This window comes from Scylla paramamosain, chromosome 48 (genome assembly GCF_035594125.1).
Source record: "Scylla paramamosain isolate STU-SP2022 chromosome 48, ASM3559412v1, whole genome shotgun sequence".
Taxonomy (NCBI): Eukaryota; Metazoa; Arthropoda; class Malacostraca; order Decapoda; family Portunidae; genus Scylla; species Scylla paramamosain.
This window is the reverse complement of record NC_087198.1, coordinates 7,901,059-7,908,981: the sequence shown is the minus strand read 5'-3', so window position 1 is coordinate 7,908,981 and position 7,923 is coordinate 7,901,059. Positions and strand designations below refer to the sequence as shown.

The window sequence follows — 7,923 nt, the reverse complement described above, 5'->3', positions numbered from 1 at the left end:
CCACCACCACCACCACCACCACCACCACCACCACTACTACTACTACTACTACCACCACCACCACGAATACCACCACCACTACTACTACCACCGCCACAACCACCACTACTACCACCGCCTCCACTACTACCACCGACACTACCACCACCACCACCACCACCACCACCACCACTACTACCACCATCACCACTACTACCACCGCCACCACCACCACTACTACCACTACCACTGCTACCACCACCATCACCACTACCACTACTACTACCACCACCACAACCAACACCACCAACACCACCACAACCACCGCCACCACCACCACCACCACCACCACTACTACTACCACTACCACTGCTACTACTACTACTACCAGCACTACCACCAGTACTACTACTACTTTTACTGCTACTACTACTACTACTACTACTGTTGCAGGTGACCCATGAACTACCTCTAACAATGGTGATGAAGAACCAGAAGTGGGTTGTAGGTGACGAGATAACTATCCCAGGTCATCCCGGAAGTGGCGAGGTGACCCCATACAGCTCCACAAGGTCGTGGAGGACGCCAGACATAGCCACGTGGTTGTTTAATCTACTACTACTACTACTACTACTACTAATAATAATAATAATAATAATAATACTCGTACTACTACTACTAATCGTACTACTACTACTACTACTAATCGTACTACTACTAGTACTACTCGTACTACTACTAGTACTACTCGTACTACTACTACTACTTCTACTACTACTACTACTACAACAACAACAACTACTACTACTACTACTACTACTACTACTACTACTACTACTACTACTACTACTAACACATCTACTACCACCACCACCACCACCACCACCACCACCACCACTACTACTACTACTACTACTACTACTACTACTACTACTATCACCACCACCACCACCACCACCACCACCACCACCACCACCACTACTACTACTACTACTACCACCACCACCACGAATACCACCACCACTACTACTACCACCGCCACAACCACCACTACTACCACCGCCTCCACTACTACCACCGACACTACCACCACCACCACCACCACCACCACCACCACCACCACTACTACCACCGTCACCACTACTACCACCGCCACCACCACCACTACTACCACTACCACTGCTACCACCACCATCACCACTACCACTACTACTACCACCACCACAACCAACACCACCAACACCACCACAACCACCGCCACCACCACCACCACTACTACTACCACTACCACTGCTACTACTACTACTACCAGCACTACCACCAGTACTACTACTACTTTTACTGCTACTACTACTACTACTACTACTGTTGCAGGTGACCCATGAACTACCTCTAACAATGGTGATGAAGAACCAGAAGTGGGTTGTAGGTGACGAGATAACTATCCCAGGTCATCCCGGAAGTGGCGAGGTGACCCCATACAGCTCCACAAGGTCGTGGAGGACGCCAGACATAGCCACGTGGTCGCCTACACTCAGCCATCCACCTCACCTGCCCCAGACTGCTACCCGGACACCATCCAGCCACAAGAACCCAGATAAGCACTTCCGGGGTCATTGGTTGTGGTTAGCTAGCTAGTTTGTTTAGGGGTCACTTGCTGTACATAGGAACCCTCCTCGGTCTGATGCTATTTTTTTTATTTTTATTTTTGAGGTGTAACGCTGTGCTCTACGTGAGAGTGATAGTGTTTATCTTTATTTATTTATTTTTTTTTTTCCTGAAGACCAGTTCTGAGGTTATCTTGGAGGTTAACGGAGAAGAGTTCTTCACACCTGTGTTTGTTGTTTTTTTTTATTTTTTTTATTGGTCGTTTTTTGTTTTTTTGTTATGATTGTTATTAATTTTATTTATTTGTATTGAAATATGTGAGTGTGAATGCAGCACAATATATAAAGTTGTGCATTCCAGAGTGAAAGGAAGGCGTGCACAGGGTAGAGTGCACAGGATGCAGTGCCTTGTTTTTATCACCAGACCTTGATTGATTGAAGCAAATGAAAACTTTGGTGTGAGTACCTTACAAAGACACTTGACAATACTAATGTCACCTCACCTCGTGGTTTCACCTTAAACCTACAAACATTGGCTGGACACAAGGTCATAGAAATAATTTATTCTCATCTTTACAAATTACAGTCTTTACACATCAAAGTAACTAATCACCTTTATTCATCCACTTGAGGGGGTTGAAGGATCGCTAATCCCATATTAAATTGCCTGTGTTCAACTCGCCTCTCCTACCTCATTTATTGACCAATTCATTTAAAAAATATTTTGATCAGGAAGGTTGCAAGAAGAATGTCTGCTATCTTCTTTTTTTTTGTACGATAAGTTTTTTTTTTTCAATGAAAAAGTAAAAAAAAAAACTGTGTCAAATATTTACTTTCAAATATTTGTCAGAAATCAAAATCAGTTACAAACAAAAATGACGACAGCAGACTTTGTTCGCCTCTCACAGCTGGATAAGCCGCAATGGCCCATCTGTGTGTAACACCAATAACAACGGAGATCATTTTTAAATGCCAAAATCCGCCATTTTAAGTTATGTCAAAGTTTAAGGGATGACTATAATACACCTATTGCAGCTAAGGACTTGAAATTCACATGATATATACATCACAATATGTTGAAAAACAGATATAGATTAATTTAGTTACTCCGATTGGTTTTGTACATAGGCCTAAAGTAATTCATGATTTCACCCTTAATTACCCGGGGGGGAGGGGGGAAGGCGGGTGAAAACAATTTTTGTTATATTTCGACTTTTAGATCAAAACCAGTGTTTAACTGTTTGAAATAAATAAAATATTAATGCAAAAGATATCTAATGGAGACACATTGACTATTTCCTAGATTTACGGAAAAATATTTATCTTATTTTTCGTATATAAATTTGAAAAAAATAGTTAGACCTAAAATTACGTACTCTCTAATGTTGTACGCAGCAAAAGAACCGTAGATATTCATAGGAGACTGAGGAAGAACGGGTACGCCAGAAAGAAAAAAAAAAAAAAAGTCATGTCTCGCAGCGGGCGAAACCGTGAAATTTCATAACAGAAGACCTCATTACATAAGGGGATATATATATATATATATATATATATATATATATATATATATATATATATATATATATATATATATATATATATATATATATATATATATATATATATATATATATATATATATATATATATATATATATATATATATATATATATATTTATCAAAACATTACATATATAAAAAATGGGAAAAAAATGTAGAAAATAAAAAAAATAAAAAAAAATTCATATCCGGATCGTACAACGACACCCTTGATGCAAAACATGTTTGCGCGCCTGACGATGTTAAGACACACGACACACACTTCCCTTGAGAAAAGATGGTAGCCTTCACGAGTGTCTTACTATTTCTTTGCAGAGCCACTCTTCTTGATGACGACGCATACACTGTCAGCTACACTTTGCAGTGTCTCACTTAAATTTTTCTCTATCTTTGTATCTCTCCATTTCAGATAAATTGTTATCTTTCCAAGGGTTGAGGAGAACATGGTCGTGGTTCAAGTGAAGCCACTACAGCCACTCCCTGACAAGCCTTCCACATCGGTGAGTGTTGTTCAAGCATGTATTAGTATTGCTAATTCCTTATTTCCTAGAACATCTACCACTATATAATGGCAATGTCTTTCCAACACAAATAACGTCAAGCAAAAATAAACTCTACACTAACTAAGTGATGAAAAACGTAGCATCATCCGCTGCACAAAACAATACAGCAGCGAAGTGACACTGCCAGGACTTGAACCAACACCTGCCTGCCTCACTGACACCTGCCGTGGTGCCAGGGAGTGCCAAGGCCTGTGCTGCCACCACGCTGAGAGAGGGAGAAAGAGAAGAGCATTAGAGAGGAATGACCGTGGCAGGAAGGATGGTGTGTTAGGTGACTGGTTCAGACAGTGACAGTGGACAGAAGAAATGCTGGAGAATGATTAAACCACAGGTGGTTCATGTTGTAGTTGTTCAAGATTTCGAAGAAAACTTTTTTTTTTTTTCCTAGACAGACAGTGGCAGCAGACACACAAGAGACGATGGTGTGGTGGACAAGAGGATGCAGGGAGACAGCAGACAGAATGGAAGCTACAGATGAAAGAAGAGCAGGTCAAGCCATGGCAGCAGACACATAGACAGACAGATTGGATAAGAAAGAAGTATTATTTAGTGAGGTAAGGAACTGTACAACCCTTCACGGTGCTGACTACTTGATAGCAGAGGTGGTTCATGTTGGTTCAGGATTTGGTTTGAAGCTGTTACGTGAAAAGAACATTCTGAGGAACGAGAGGTTGCATTGTCACTTGTCAACAAAGTGGCAGAGTATTGCTATAACATTTATAGCCAAAGCTGTACCAGCTGCCTGAGTGTGTCATGTCCATTGTGTACTTACAGTCACCTTTGTCATGTCTACGCTAGTGGAGGAGAGGGAAGAACAAACCTTGAATCGTCCAGGGTTAGAGTTTTTAGCAAAGGTTTGAGCGAAGAGTTCAGCTTTAGAGGTAGATGTGATAGCAGTGGTGCCATCTGGTTGAAATAAAGAAGGGAAAGGAAAAGCAAAGTTATTATAGATGTTTTTGGGTAAGTGCCAGAAGTCACGAGGGAGAGTTAGATCTTGAAACATTTTGACACTTTCTGTTAATGAAGGAGTTTTTTTTTGGCTAATTGGAGAACAGACTTGGCATGGCAGAAATGTAAAATGCATTAGATTCCGGTGATGGAAGAAGGCTTAAGCACCTTTGGTGGGCCACCTCTCTATCATGTATAGCACGAGAACAAGCTATGTTAAACCAAGTTTAACTTTGGAAGGTTTAGGTCGAGAAAAAGAGTGAGGAATGTACGCCTCCATGCCAGACACTATCACCTCTGTTATGCGCTCAGCACACAAAGACGGGTCTCTGACACGGAAGCAGTAGTCATTTTCCAAGGAAAATCAGCAAAATACCTCCATGTTCCCCCAACTAGTACAGGCAAAACGCCAGTGGCACCTTCCTTTTGGGGGATCCTGAGGAGGGATTGGAGCGATAGGACAAGATACAGATATGAGACTGTGATCGGAGGAGCCCAACGGAGAAGAAAGGGTGACAGCATAAGCAGAAGGATTAGAGGTCAGGAAAAGGTCAAGAATGTTGGGCCTATCTTCAAGACGGTCAGGAATACGAGTAAGGTGCTGCACCAATTGCTTTAGGTCGTGGAGAATAGCAAAGTCTAAGGCTAGTTCACCAGGATGGTCAGTGAAGGGAGAGGAAAGCCAAAGTTGGTGGTGAACATTGAAGTCAGTCTCCAAGAATTAAGATCTCTGCAAAAGGGAAGAGAGTCAATGTGCTCCACTTTGGAAGTTAAGTAGTCAAAGAATTTTTCATAGTCAGAAGAGTTATTTGAGAGGTATACAGCACAGATAAATTTAGTTTGAGAGTGACTCTGTTGTCGTACCCTGGTGGTGGAAAACTCGGAAGATTCAAGAGAGTGGAAAGCAGGTTAAGTCATTGCGCACATGAACACAGCATCCAGCTTTGGATCGAAAATGTGGATAGAGAAAGTAGGAGGGAACAGAAAAGGGGCTACTGTCAGTTGCCTCAGACATCTGAGTTTCAGTGACGAAAGGATGATGAAGCTTAATAGAGGAGAGGCACTGTTCTACAGATTGAACGCGAATGTTTCAGAAGTTTATGAAGAAAAACTGAGAGGGGTATCAAGACATTTAGGGTCGTTACCAGAAGAGCAGTCTGACCCGGGGACAATTGTGGTCCGCTCACCAGATGGGGTCTCCGAGGCTGGTGTAGGAGTATGTGTGTAATAATCAGGTGCTGGTAGTTGTTTTGTGTGCAGGAAGAGAGATATCTCCATGACTATAACGTTTGGTACGATTGAAAACATCCTTTGGTTTCCACAGATATGTACACACTAGTAGTAACATTTTTCACCTTTAGCACCAGAAACAGTCTTCCTCACACGAACCGTTTTACTGCCGGGACTTGAAGGCTGATGAAGCAGTACGGCGGAGGTCACGCCTCTCAGAGTGTTTATACTTGTTGTCAACACCGCCATAACTAATACAAACTCTTTAGTGCAGGTAGTTAAATAACTGCAATCATTGTTCCAGATTCCTAAATTCACAAAGTGCATAACTCATTCCAAGTTTTTATTGCAGATAATTAAAGTTTTAGTGAAATAATTATTCCTATTCCTAATGTTGTGTGGTGCATTATCTCAGACAGGACCACTGGAAGCTGTCAGAGTGCTGTGGCACGTGGCAAGAACCAAGTGTTCAGGAGCACACACTGTCCCTTCACCAGTCAGCAGGTTACGAAAAACAATGCAGTATTTTGTTGAGTAATCAAAGTAATAAAATGTAAATGATAAAATGTCAGTACTGATTTAGAGTGTCACACTCCACCATGGCAAAGACTGCCGGCTGAGTAATATTCAAGTTGTATTAGTGAGACTCTACTCAATGTTAATTATAAGGCAGGTGTAAAAAAAATAGTTAAAAATGTATCATAGTACAAGAAAATGACAGTTCAAAATGTAAACATATCTTTAACAAGTAGACTTGAATGGTCATTAAGCAGTACAGCAGACCCTTCCTAGAGTAAATTCACTATTATTTGTAGACTGGCCTTATTTGTCTCTCATCATTTTACTTTTCTCATTATTTTGTCTTGTTTTCTCATTAATACTTGAGTGCCTTCATGTTATCTCTATTATTGTGACTTTCTCTCATTATGTTGCTGATGTTGTCTACTCTCATCATCTGACTGACTGCTCGCCTTCACAGATCTGGGCGGCTTGGAAGCCTCACTACAAACTGAAGACCCGTTCACTTGAAGGACACAGTTGGAGTCGGACACAAGATCCAAGACGGAGCTATTTTTAAACGAGAGCTTCAGACAGAAAATTCGAGTGGATTTTCAACTCTAAAAATAACTTTTTTGGGGGGGATATTTTGAACCTTCTTTATCTTGAAAAATAACTCCAGATATTATGACTCTAGCTGGAAGTTGACCTGAGCAATGTAGGGTTTGCTGCAGTGAGATTACCAAGGCACGAGTGTCTGGGATTTAAAGATGATGGATATGTGTCCTGTGTGCTGCTGTGCTGGGAGGAGAGGAGCAGCAGCAGTCGTGGGGCTCTGTTGCTGCTGTCACTGGTGCAGCTGTTCACTCCTGCAGCTACCTTCCCTCAACATACTGTGTCTTCCCACACCTGCAATGAACAACTATGAACAATACTTCTCCTGCGATGAGGAACAGTGAATAACACCTCTCTCTCTCTCTCTCTCTCTCTCTCTCTCTCTCTCTCTCTCTCTCTCTCTCTCTCTCTCTCTCTCTCTCTCTCTCTCTCTCTCTCTCTCTCTCTCCACAGTATGTCCCCCACAGTATGTTTACAAGCCCACAGTGACTCTCCACAGCCCCTCACCAACAATTGTCTCCTTCACACACACACACACACACACACACACACACTGTTGGAATCTTGTAGTGTCTACAACAATGAATGGAACCAAAATCGATAAGCCAAATTTTCTTCCAGCCTGCGTGAGTGTAGTGAGGCTCAATGTGTGTGTACAAGTGAAGAGTATATATTAGATGCATGACTTAAAAATATGAGGCTTACACAAAAATACAGGACATAACTTGAGTGTGGTGAGTCAAAGGGGAGTCAAAATGCTCAACTTTGAATTAATTTACAACAAAAAGTAACTAAATAAACACACTATAAAAAAAAAATCTCATCAATTAACACTGAAAAAATATATATATATATACACCTACGCAAAATAAATAAATAAATAAATAAATGAAGACTAAATAAAGCAAATTAATCTGAACGC

At 41.3% G+C, this 7,923-nt stretch overlaps 1 long non-coding RNA gene across 7 annotated transcripts in view; it reads left to right on the top strand.

Moving 5' to 3' along the window:
* The window catches only part of LOC135095341 (uncharacterized), a 12,821-nt gene extending 5,216 nt beyond the window's left edge, over positions 1 to 7,605 (top strand). For 3 of the 7 annotated variants that reach the window (XR_010264308.1, XR_010264309.1, XR_010264307.1), the window contains 5 exons: positions 433 to 2,044; positions 3,557 to 3,647; positions 4,099 to 4,264; positions 6,304 to 6,392; positions 6,868 to 7,605. This is a non-coding gene — a long non-coding RNA (uncharacterized LOC135095341). The remainder of the gene's footprint in view (positions 1 to 432; positions 2,045 to 3,556; positions 3,648 to 4,098; positions 4,265 to 6,303; positions 6,393 to 6,867) is intronic. The other 4 variants (XR_010264312.1, XR_010264310.1, XR_010264313.1 and 1 more) reach the window with 3 other exon arrangements.
* Positions 7,606 to 7,923: the final 318 nt, after the last annotated feature.